Raw genomic sequence first — 13,516 nt, 5'->3', positions numbered from 1 at the left:
TGACTTTTCTTGCTTCTCCTATTTCAAACAGTAAATATCATAAAAGGCGACAGCAGCCCGCTTCTGCACAGACTTGCTTAACACGAGGCAATCTTTCACATGACTTAAGCTTATTTTTTTAAAAAATACATACATGCTTCCAGAATATTAGTCCTTGCTGCGAATAAGAAAAAGGTTTTTATTAAAGAAAGTCAGCTAGCTTCGTTGCCTCATAATTCATGTAAGGCATCTCAGAGGAAAAGGTAGTGTATTATGGCAAGAACAGAAACCCGGTGAATAGCAGAAACAATAGTGGCAAAAACAATTCCTAAATCACCTCACGGAATACCACTTAGAAGATGTCACTATTTTACAACTTCTTTCTCTCTCTTTTTATTTCAACAAAACCATGAAGAACCACAGCCTCTACTGAAACAGCTCCCATTTTGTGGTTCCAGTCTTCTGGTGCTTTGAGTACGTATCACCTCTTTGCAGAACAAGTTAAAGGCGTGCACAAATTGTCACCAAATTACAATGACGCAAGACAGAACAAACTCAGGCCCTCAAAAAACAACTTCCTCATCCCAAGGCAAGGTCACAAAAAAGCTATATTCTTCATACATAAACACAGTGGATCAGATTTACCATCTACCAAGTGTCACAACCCAGCCCAGGTACAACTAGATACCTGCACGGACTAATGGGGAGTTAGCTGGCCCAACCAAGTGGAAGTTCCGCCTTAACCCAAGGCAGTTCAGCAAGGCATCAATGAGCTAAAGCAGCACCGCTGTTAAAAACTATTCCCATTATTAAAACGGTTCCCATTAAAAGACAGATCTTCCCAAAGTCTTTGTAAATTTCCACAGGTCACTCAACAGCAGCAAGATACACTGCAAAAATAATTTCCTACATCACTTCCAAGCTTCTCCCATCCAGTAACTTTCACACGCTCTTACTAGTAGCAGTATGTTACAAACAGTAGATCCTACTTCTGCTAGCCTCTGCCCTGGCACCTCTAAGAGCCACCAAGTCAGGGACCTGAGGTGCGGCATGACCTGCACCCACACACAGAAAAGCACCACCTGACCCTCCCCGTGTGCTGGGCTCCGCTTTCCCTCCCCCTGGGGACTGAGCAGCCACCCAACACAACCCCTTTCTTGCAACCCCATTCTCGGAGGGCAGCATTTCCAGTTTCACAAGTGCAAGCATCTTAGCAGCAAGTTAAACCAGTGTAAAGATACACAAAAAATGCAGGGCTGCTCGGCGGATGGGTATTGTCTCCTGAATGCTGTTTCTGCACCAGGCATCATCACGTGGCAAATTAAAGCAGCTAACAGCCAGAAGTGGGATCTCTGAATTACTTTATTATGCTAACATCACAAGGCAGCCGTTTGGATGAAATTTCATAAAAGGTATTTTCACTTAAGAATGTCACTTCCACTTTGCTTAAAAGAGAGTGCATTACATTTTCTCTTTGTTCTTTGCAGATTCTAATCTGATTCCTGCAGTCAATAATTACTTATTTTAATGAAAGCACTCCAAAGCAGTTATGAATAGGGAAAAATGCTCATACATCTGCTACGGCACTAACAAGCGGACAGGATTTCTGAAGATTTCCAGTTGAAACACTTTGAGGGGTATTTCAGAGAAATACTGCGTAGAGCTCCTATCACAAGCCTGATTTTTAAAATCTGTTGCAATGAACCCGACAGTTTACTTTTCTGTTATATGACCAACTCAACACTTCAGAGAGAACCACATAGAAACTCCTGACTTACTTTGTTACAGACCGAACCAGCAACAACTTGTTATCAGATTACTGCTGATACATTTATTTAAACCCAAAAATAAATGAAAGTTGAGTTATTCAGCCTGAATCCCAATGCAGCGCTTTGATCACCATATTAGAAGGCCGGGCTTCTTTCCCAATTACAAATTTTTACTGAAATTTTACATTAACAATGCATCTTCCAAAACACTTTTGGTCATAAACCACAGACAATCCTGCTCCCTGTTCTAGCACAAAAGAGGAAATAAGATTGCTTGCTGATCCTCTAAGAGGACTTTCAAAATTAGAAGTTCAAGCCCTGTCTTCTCAGCTAGACATTCAGTAGGGCAATCGCATCGCAAGAGTCAAAATGAAAGATGTACTTGAGAAAGGAAGGGATTTTTCAACAGTTCTCCTAATGCTTTTTTTGTTTTCCTTGTTGCCTTCTGATAGCAATCAGCTTTCGACCTCTGTAGTGAAATCACCCCCTGACTTCTTCAAACACTCAAAACCAATTAGTTCTTTAACAAGGTTCAAGAGCTCAGCTCACAAAGATTTCGGATACCCACAGAAATACTCTAGGAAAACCTGCAATGTCAGAGTAGACCTGTCTAACATGAGCGGGGTTTTTTTTATTTTTTAAGGAAGACACAATCATTTTACTTCGATGCCAAGCAAACGTAAATGATTAAAAAAAAAGCTTTACTGATTAAAATACACTTTTTCAAGTTAGCTTAAAAATACAAGAAAGAAGTTTGCAATAGAAGAACGAAATACAGTTTGAAATGTCTGTCTTTCCCATGTAGAAAAGGCTTTCGGACTAGAAGACAAAAAAGCAGAGTAAGAGATTTCCCCTTCAAATCTTTTTTTCAGGTTCAGTACACAGAAAAAAGCAACAAAAAAGGAAACTGCCCTAATGCAAGATCACTTAATTAACCCTATAAACCAAACACATTAAACATATCAGGACCACATTGCTCTCCACCTTCTCCCCTTCACAGGTGCTTTTTTGGGTGTATCCTTTCAGCTTTGCTCCATATCCAGCAACCATCCACCTCCCACTTCTTCCCTTTTACGCCAAGGCTTCTGCACCTCCACAGTAATTGCTTGATTTCTGAGGATCCTTTATGATTTCTGTGGTTTACCCAAGCTTGTTCTTCCCATGTAGGGTCACCAATTTTATCCCACACTGTTTTTCTCATGACCTCCTTTCACCCCTCTATGTCAAGGTACCCCTCTGTGCTTCCCAGACTGCTAGCATCTGAGACATCCCATTCCTCCTTCTTTCTTAAATAATTAAATAGGGCACCAAAAGGCGGGAGGGGGGATGAATGGGGAGGACAAAGCCTGTATCTCATGTTACAGGGAGGGTGCAGAGCAGGCTGGAGGACTCTGGAGGACTCAAAGGGCATCATGTGCTGCTCCTGAACTACGTCTTTGATCAACAATCATAACAGAAAATAAAACTGCACTATTACCACAGGCAGAAGGAGAGTGCATTCCTCAATCTCTATCATTGTGTTTCTTCAGTGATACCAAAAATCAATATATTCTTCAAAACCTGGTATCAGAAATGTTGGAACCAATCAAACATAGAATTAAGATTGTTTTGTTACAGACAGATACATTAATATTGAGAAATACCATTTTGTCCAACTCTCTTAAGAGCGCTTTTCAGGAAAAGAAAAATCCGTCTTATTACAGAAAGAAAAGCATGTTTACAGATGCCTCAAAAAATATGTTTCTGGGTTGTTTTAGAGCAACCCCTGGCTTCCCTGCAGTCAGTCACTTAAGGGACTGATTCTGTGCCAGAAAAGTAAGGGCTTTTTTTTTTTTTTTTTTTTTTAAGAGGGTATTAGCATCAATCTAACAATTTATTCAACAAAAACTATTTTCTGGGCTTAGCCTTAATATATGGGAAACTTCAAATCAAACTGCAGTGCAACTGGCTGCCTAGAAAGCCACTTATATGTCACTTTTAGGCAATGTAAGGGAAAATATTTTTACCACTGTTCTACACAACTTACACATCTCCCAGACTTTTAAATCATCACAGCTACAGTAACCTTACTGAATTACACCACCAGCGTTTCCAGAGAACACGCTGAGGACAGGCAAAATTTGAAAGACCACAAAATAGCCACCAAACTTTGTTATACTTTCAACACGAACTTTCAAGGTATCAGGACACAAAACATGGGAACAGAAGAGTTTGCTCCAAGCTGCAGATAGAGCTGCTGTTCTCTCCAGGTAAAGAGACTGACAGTAATCATGACCGAGTTTATTCTGAGGCAAAGATAACTAGGTCAACCACCACATGCACATCAGCATAAAAAGGAGAAAGATGGCTGGACCATATTTTGGGGTGCTTTTTATAGGGGAGGCAGCATAAGGGGTAAGGGTATACTATAAACGGGATGATAATTAATGCCCTTGTTCATGGTAGGGCCTTGATTTATCCTCTCTGTGGTAAGCAGACACCATCGTTCAGCTAGTCCCATACTGATTTCAGTGGGATGGAATCCAGTTGTCTCATGTCTGAAGCCAAGCTCCTTTCTTAAAAACCACAATCAAAGTGAAGTACTAAACTACAAGTTTAGATGTTTTCAACCAACCAAGCCATTTCTAAGACGGAAATGTGATACTCTATAATCATCCTTACATGCTTGGGCTTCTGCAGCCCTCAGCATGTTTGGTGACTCATGGTGGGTTTCCAACCACTCAAATTTACATCAGCTTTGCTTTTCTTTATCTCTGTGTTCCTTGCCAATGCGCACAACATTACCCCTAAATCGTCCTTTTTTCTTCTCAAGGTCAGTTGTAGAATTGATTGTAAAATGAGCTGTTTGTAAACGCACAGGTCACACTGCAAATGCGAGAGTTAACACCCACATGAGAGGACCTTCAGAAGGGAACCAGAACACAACAGAGAATGCCATGAAGATGATCAAGTACTAACAGGCAGCTACCTATATCCACCAAAGCCCACCTGCTAAATGTCCTCCTTGTCATCATTTTTGAAAAGTGTTATCTCAGGCACATTCACACCGTTTAGCTGCACTTTTCCACGTGCATCAGTGCATGATGTAAGCTGCAGCTTACATCTCTTCTACCACCTCCCTCCTTGGTGGTCTTTTCCATTCCCGTCCTTGGCACATATCAGATCCAAGGCATAACAGACCGAGGCATTTTTAAAGCCAGGCTTTATGCTTGTTTTCACTGGCACAGTTCACAAGATTTTGGAATAATCTTGGAATTTTTTTTTAAATACATGATTTCAGATGATCAGAGGCAACTTCTGGGTGACAGCATACCCTGCCAGATGCATCCTTGTCTGTTGTATCGACCCTTCAACCCACAACTGTGACCTTAAGCTTCCCTTGGTACAAGAGTATTAAACAACACTGTCCTGTTCCCAAGCCTCTCCAAGGGCAAAGGCTATGGTACCTCTTCGCGAAAAAAAGCGGTACTTTGTAACCCAGCTACCTTCTACATTAGGCAAACCCTTCCCACTCCCTACAGCTTCAGCCTTGCACATTCATAGTGCCCTTGTGCTAGGCAGCTAACTGAAGCTGCCTAGATCTATTTCTTGAGCATTAAAAAGTGGGTTTTGGCCACTTTAGTTGCCAGTGTAAATACCCAAAACAGTGCACAGAGGCAGTCAAATCTTTCAGCTTAACCCCACAGAAGGCTCAGAGACGGTGAAGAACCTGTACAAAGCTAAGAGCTCTCCACAGGGTAAGAGATAAACTCATAGTTTAATCTTATTTTATTTCTCCAACAATTTTCCCCTACTGAACAGACTGTTCAATGTGGATGGAGAAACTTAAGGAAACTCTACAAATGTTACCCACAATCTGCACAAAAAGAAAAATCCAGCTGGGAAATATGAAACCAATGTAAAGAAAGGCTGATAAAAGAGCATTGCTATAGCTGAAGGTAAAAACCAAACCAACAGACAGTAACACCGGTGTCAGATAGACATCTTTCGTTACTTAAGAACTTCACAGGTTATGACAGATTTTCTCTTGTACAAAAAGGACTGTGTCTCCTTGGTTTTACTGCACTTTTTTGCTAATACAGTACAATCTCTACCATGTCCTATCCACTGAATGTCAGGATAATGATCTTTTGTGTATGGACTGTTTATATAAACAGTTATGGAAGAGCATGTCTCTTCACCTTGCGAAGTGGAGAGAGGAGGTGACCTCCTGAACAAAAAATGCAATTGATCACAACGAGACATTGATTTTTGTCATTTTCACGGGCTACAATTCAGCATGTGAACGAAGGTTTGCACATCAGACTGCAGCAATCTGTGCGCACAAGTGCACAGCTTAACTCGAACCAGGCAATCTCTAGCTCAAATCAGAAAAGGCCCCACAGAGAGCAGAGACCCCATGGCTCGCCACTTCATTTCAGATGGCCTGTGGCCACACACTAGTTCTTCTTCCTGCTTTGTTATTGCACAGTGCTCAAATGAGTCTTTCAAAGCTGTCTGAAGGTCTAATTCACCCTCCAGCAAGGAAAAAAAAAAAAACAACAACGGTCTTTTTCCTTCCTATAGACTCATCTTGGGAAGATGAAGGGGCTTTTCAGAGAAAACACATGCAAATGAAAACAAAAATGCTGGCAGACGATGCACCAAAAAGCAGTGTTCCTAGAACAGCGGAGAAATACTTTTAACAAGTTTTGGAGATCTGCTTCATTCTCCCTGCGACTATTTTACATACCAATATCCAGATTTTCATAGCTTCCATTTAATGTTTTAAGACCTCTTCTATACAAAGTGCTTTTTTTAGGACGAGAGCAGAAGAGCAGGAATTACGCTTTAACAGAGCATGAAAACAGAAATAAAAGGCCAGAATAACTGAAATCTAAGTCCATGCCAGGTATTTTCTTGGATGATACCAAACTGCTGCCAAACAGCTGGGGGTCTAGAAATCAGATGACAAATGGTATTAGCAGTCAAAAATCTGCTAAATTGAACTTTTGGACTCCATTTGCTTTTAAAAGGAAAGACTGACAGACATCAAAAGGAAATAGCTGAAACTGCTTGCAAGAGATGGACATCTTTTCAAATAGAAGTAACAGCCTGGCTATGAATCAACAGTCCATTTAGGCAGGTAGACAATAGCTATAAAAGTAATTTAATTCCTTCTCAACTTAAATAGGTTGTCTGTGGTTTTTCTAGTATTAAACTGCTGGAATTTGTGAATAAGGCAGGCGGACAGCGTAGCACAACCAGTAAGTTTTGTGCAGCTCACTTTACAGTCAAAGCCTAACTCATGTTAAGAAAACACGTGCTGGTGAAAGACAAGTGGCTTGAGTTTCGGAGTCCAAATTCCTGCCCTCCTTTAAATGCCTTTGCAGGACTGGGAGCAACAGACCTTACAGAAAGGAGCCAAAGCTTACCTATAAGTGAGGCAGAAGAACACGCAGAGACGTTCAGCACCATTTGCAAAAGCTCTGACTGAACAGCACTAAGCTAGTGGCAGTACTTAAGCAACTGACTGAAAAATCTGCCTTTTGATTTTGCACATTTGATTTGCACACAGAACTTTATGTTCTGAATTCATTGAGTTAGCAGTGACATTGAATGAAGGTGTGGAGAAAATAACATGAAAACAAGCCTTCATATCTGACAAGACATTAGCAATATATACCACCACTGATGACAAAACCTTCACAAGATGATAGATCTCTACATTTTTTATACGAAGTTATCATTAAGTAGGGCTTAGGTATCATTCTAAACTCATGGAAGTCAACAGGAATTGACCCTCTTGACCCTCCATGTATTATTTATTCTCCTACCAATCAACCAAATGAGAAGAAAAATACTATTACAGAGCAGGCAGAAAGAGCAAGTTTACAGAGCAGGCAGAAAGAGCAAGTTTTTTGATGGTTTAATAAAACTTTGACCTGCTCTACCTCCCCATTTGTCTCACTGAAAACAGCCCCCTGATGACAGAGGGTAAGATGCCTACTGCAGCACATACACACAGCAGGCTACCAACAAGTACCTAATGTGATGCAAACCATAATATAAACTTATGTGTTTGTGCAGCCATTGCATATATGCAGCCATTGCATACATTGCAGTGTGCTTGTGTAGCTGTTGTAAACATGATGGTGTACTCCATTACACAGACCTTTCTGAGCAGCTCCCCTTTTAATGATATCATGTTGATCACACCACCTCAGGCTGAAATATTTGCTAAGATCTGAAAATACACACCTTTAAAATCCCACGTGTTTTCAGTTGTGAGCACAAAATTCAGGCAAACATTCTTTGTTGTTGTTATTATTAGCAGTCCCACAAGTTCTGCAGTACGGAGAAATTCAGAAGCAAAGTTGGTTCACTGACCAATGGCATTTGTTTACTTCTCATATCATTACACCTATGTTCTTCCTCTAACGTATTAAAAAACAAATAAAAAATTACGGTAATTGGTCTTTGGCAGTCAACTGTTGATCTATGTAACTGACTATCCTTTAGCAATAGCAATCACCAGAAATAAATTCTACTAGATTTCCAATTAAAAGTCTGCTGTGTTTTTACAGATCTTTGTCTTCTGCTCTCTAGTAATAGATGTAAAATGGAAGCTGCAATTAATGCTTGGAGACAGGAACTCACTTTGAACTGCATTTTGAAAACATTATCTGATGTGTGTAAGCATAACACGCTAATTATGGAGGTAAGTATCTATGTATAGACATCTGCCATGCATTCTTAGCAATGGTGTTCTCTGCTCTCTGCACCACCACTGAAGGAGCTGGTGGAGGGAATCTTCCCCATCTCCCCAGTAGCATAGGAAGGCATGAAAAACACCGTGATTCATCAGCACACTGTTAGAATTTATTTACTGTAAAAGCAGAGCAATTACACAAACAGCAGTTTCCGCAATGACCATAGAGCAGCTCCTGCAAAGCGGTTATTGGGGCTGCTCTAGAGCACTGGGTGCCTGCGGAGAGGAACTGTGCAACCACAGCTGGGTTGCAGACAAGACCAGGATAAATGTAGTTCAAGGAGCTAGTGTAATAACTAAGGACTTGGCCTAAATGTTCACGTACAATATTTATATATGTTTTATGGTACTAATTAACGACAATTTGTGCGTACCATTGTTTGGTGGGTTTGGGTTTTTTTTAAGTCAATGGCTCACACTTATTTATACTATGAGGCATGACAGGCCAAAGACCAAGGCTGTTGAGCTGTCCAGGATGGCCTATGGGCCTTTGATACACATTCTTTGTATCCAAATGTATCCAAGTTTTTCATTTAAGAAATCAGTCATGACAGCTTTTGTCTTTATAAGCAAACACTTTAGGGCTACTGTTTGCTTCTACTGTTCTTACTTTGTCTCTCTGCCTCCACCTACAACTTGAGTCCATGGTAGATGACATCTGAACAAGGGTGCTTTCTAAGCATATAATGAATTATGTCTGTCTGTATTTAATTAACTACGAATTCAGTGTGCCCTGCTATTTTCTCACTATAACATGCAGCAACATCCACTTCCTGCTGACCAACCTAACGGCACAGAGCAACTGCACCGGTTCCGAAATGAGTTACACTGTACTGAGAAAAAAATGACATGCAAAAACCTAGACAAACAAGTCACAGACAGCAACTGACCCAGATATTAAAGCGTCTGTGTCTGCAAACAGAATTTGAAAAAAACTCGACAGTCATTATTGATTAATACTGCACAAACATCAACTAGTTGCCTCAGGGAACCCTCATGGACTTTGAGGGAGATAAACTATCTAATTACTGCAAGTTTAACAAACTACAACTGAACGTGCTGCTAAAGTAAACAAACACAAATAGATTTAAAAATCGATGCATAAATAACTGAATATGCCTTTTAAGAACAGATAGCTGAGCATTCAGTGTAATGAAGTGGCTAGGAGCTCTGCAAGCAACCTCGTCAGGGAAGTGACAACTTTTCCTGTTTAACACCTTTTTTTAAAATCAGAGAAAAGTTGCTTTCTCATCAAAGTTATTCCATGTTTGGTGCTTCAGCTGAAGAGAGAAAGGAAGCCAGCCACAAAACCAGCTCCTAATTACCATCATCCTCCCTCTGATGTGGATGTGGCTGGTACAGCACTACATGTCTACGTGGCTGGTACATACGGTTTTATACATATGCACATAAATCTAACAGATGGTTACAATTACTGGTGGGCAAGCTGCAGTCCTAACTTGAAAGTGAGCAAAAATAGGTTATGTTCTCTCTCTCCCTCCCTGGCCACCACACCCAACTGCTGGACAACCTGAGGACCACTCTCTTCATCAGGGAAGGGTGGCCAAGGGGCCGCCACAGCCCACCCCATGCAGCATGCCTCTCTAGGCATGGGTACACATTCTCCACCTAAACAAGGTGGGCACGTGTCAAATCATCACCACTTCAAAGGGGAATGTGCCTACCTGGTAGTTTAGAGCTTAATTCAAAACGAAAAACATAATCAGATTTGCTTTGAAACTTGTTTATTGCTTGAACTCAGGCAACCTAGGGTGGATCTGATGACGAAAACCTCCATATTGACCTGCACAATGTATACTGCAGTTATTTCCACCCTGCCCTTCACCTCAGCAAAAGCTGCTCTCTAATCCTCGTCTGCTCTTTTGAAATTCGCTTGCCTACATCAGTAACTAACCGCTGGCCACAGAGACTCAAACACCATCCATTGGTGTGTCCTGCAGCACAACCCACACCGTGTGGTTTTTACAGCATCCTCTCCAAGGCTAAGCCAGTCTCCTCTGCAATGTGTACTTAACTAAAAGTAAACCGGGATCAACAGCTTTGAGAACAACTTGCCTTTGAACAGGGACAAGAATGGCCACTGCAGCCCTTCCCCTCACCACACTGCGTGCCCTGTGCTGGCCTTCCTTCAGAGGCAACGAAATCCCTCATTCTCATTCACCAAAGGCTCCATTTTCAAATGTGGACGCCTTCCACTTTTAGCACTACTGTTTATCTTTCCATATTCTGCCACATACCAGCCTAGCACACAAGCTAATCTGAGCATTCAAAGATGGGTGTTAAACCTTGTATGCCAATGTCCAGGAGCTGGACCCCCCGTACCAAGTTATTCCTGATGGACTAAAATGGAGGAGGAAGTAGCAATGAAAACTTTTGCACCACAGGATCACTGCCATCCTAACTCTTCTCCTCCCCTGGACAACAAAAGTAGTGATAGCCCAGAAGGAAACTTTTAGATAAAAGCAGTATTGATCAAGAAACGTGAAAAAATATCAGACAGGAGCCTGCTTTAAGTAATCCACAAAGAGCTTGTACATCCCCTGCTTCTCCCAGGCCAAAAAGGGAAAGCATGCCTGTTTTTCTTTCACAGAAATTCAGACAAGAAGTATCACAAACAGGCATCAGCAGACTTGACATTGATACAAAAAGATAGTTGCACACAGAGACTAACAATTTTTGTCATTCACCTTCTCCCTAACAGCACAGATTAAGCCAAGAGCTTCACCTCATTGAGTACAGAGCCAGGCATCACTCACACTGTGAACACGGTCTGTATGCTAAACCAGTATTCCTCCATCCCCAAGAAACAGCAAGAAAATACAGAAAATTCTCTGCTGACCCTTTACAGTTGCAGTTGTTGGCAGCAGCAAAGAAAGTCACTGACATGTTTAACTTGGCATTCGTAGCAAGTATCTTTACAGTACTAATTAGGAAGTAGTGAAGAGTTTGGGAACATGGGTATGATTATGCGAGACAAAAATGTTACTAAGTAAAGGAAGATTAAACTGAACTCAAACATCTGAAGGTATTTACTTAAATGCTCACTGCTGGAGAAACAGCTCCTTGAATACAGACAAACACACAAGTTAACAGTGGAAGATTTGCAAAAATAATTCTCTTCCTGACAAAGCAACTGTTTAAATTTCCTTTTAATTGTTTCTTACATATTTTTGAAATTATATACACTTTACAATTTAGTATACTACGATTCATATAATTTTGCGTGTGTGTGTGAAGAAGCAAGCCCCAAAACTTATGTCCTAATTAAGCACATTCCTCATTAAGGGTACAAAGGTGCTTCCCAGTCTCACTGCCCCTGAAAAAAACTAACAAAAAGCTGCCAGACTCAAGAACCACACTAATATGTTTGTAGTATTACAAGTATTACTCAAAAAATGCCAGCATACACATCGGCATATCTTTTTCCTCTACTCAGGATGTGGACAAGGAGGTGCACAGAGCTGGAGTAAAAAGGGACCTGGTAAGCTAAAAGCCAGGACGTGGCAATTATACAGTGGTTTATATTCAGGGCTGGCAAGAAGTCTTTCAGTGGGATGATCAGCCCCTAAACTCAGAGGGGAGAGGGGCACACACCTTCCCCATTTATCCTTAATGCAGAAGGGACAGTTACAGCCAAGGTGCCAAGGATACAAGAGACAGTATGTGCACTACACTGATGAAGCAATTCCTAGCCAAGGGAGGGGATTTTTTGGAGGGAAGGGAAAAGGCTAAAGTACAACCTGGGAAGTTTTGATTGCTCCTGGCACGAACTCCAGTGCCTTCTACTGTCCTGTACAAGAACTAACCTGGTCCTGAAACAGAACGAGCAGGAACCTAACTTCTTCACCTGCAAGTGTACCTTCAACAAAAGTAACCTTAATGCACCTTTCAGTCCTTTTATTATTTTTTTTTAACATCAAACATTAAAATATTGAACTGTTCAACACAGTTAAGAGATTTTGGCTTGAAAAAACGGTTCATATTGCAACGACAACACATCCTCCTATAAGACATGCTCATATATCTATGAAGTTTCATAAAATTAACCAAGCTATTTAATCAGCTTTTCATGGGGTTTCTGTTTCTGGAGCCCTGTCCTGCTAAAACACTACTACTGGCACAGCAGGAGTGGGGTACCAATGAGGAGAAAAGATGCTTCTTACATCAGGTCCTGCTTACATGCAGAGGACAGAGAAGCTTTCATACACATTTCAAAACACTCCTTTTTCCCAACCACCTTCTGCATCATTTTTAAGATGAGGTGGACTCAAAAAGAGTAGACAGTAAAATCAGCAGAACCGAAGGGACAATGAGTATTCAGCAGCAACTGAAAATCTGTCATCATTAACAGCACACAAACCTGTTTGTCTAGAAACGTATACTGCAGTAAGCACCAAGTATCAGAATACCCTGAACTTGCCTTGACAAGCTAAGGAATAAGCTAAAACATGTCTCCTCAGAACAAAGCTATTCTTTCCCTCTTCAAAAAAATCTCTCCCTTTTACACACATGCTTTTTAAAAGGGGGAAGTATCCTCCATCTGAGTACACATAATGGCTCAGAAAACTATTTTTTTTTTAATTTTGACTCACACTGAGTATTACATTCCAATCTAATAACACCGATGGAAAACTAAACTCTTATCAAGTAGCTGTTTTTCCCTACACGTGCAGGATTGTTCATATATGCTATTCATCTTTCGTTTACTCATTTTTCTGAAAGGCAAAGTAGTTCATTTGTTTTCAGAAAAATAAATACATAAAGACTTTTGTAAAGAGAACTATCATCAATTTAGGATTCCCTGTAACAGCCACTTTAAAGGTAATGAGCAAAGGAATATAATTTCCTTGTATGCTTTTTTGCTTTTTATCATAAATTTCTGAACACAGAGGAAGTTTATTCATACATTAAGATATGTTCATGTTTAAAAATAAAAAGCCAAACTTAATAGATGAAGCATGGAATGAAGCATGTATATGGCCAAATTAAGGGCCTA

The 13,516-nt window shown here is 40.7% G+C and overlaps 1 protein-coding gene across 1 annotated transcript in view; it reads right to left on the bottom strand.

Annotated features, from left to right (window-relative positions):
• Positions 1-13,516, bottom strand: part of MYO10 (myosin X) — a 167,544-nt gene that overhangs the window by 81,511 nt on the left and 72,517 nt on the right. The gene's annotated exons all lie outside the window — the stretch shown is intronic.

This window comes from Falco cherrug, chromosome 3 (assembly GCF_023634085.1).
Source record: "Falco cherrug isolate bFalChe1 chromosome 3, bFalChe1.pri, whole genome shotgun sequence".
Taxonomy (NCBI): Eukaryota; Metazoa; Chordata; class Aves; order Falconiformes; family Falconidae; genus Falco; species Falco cherrug.
This window is presented reverse-complemented; position numbering and strand designations above follow the sequence as displayed.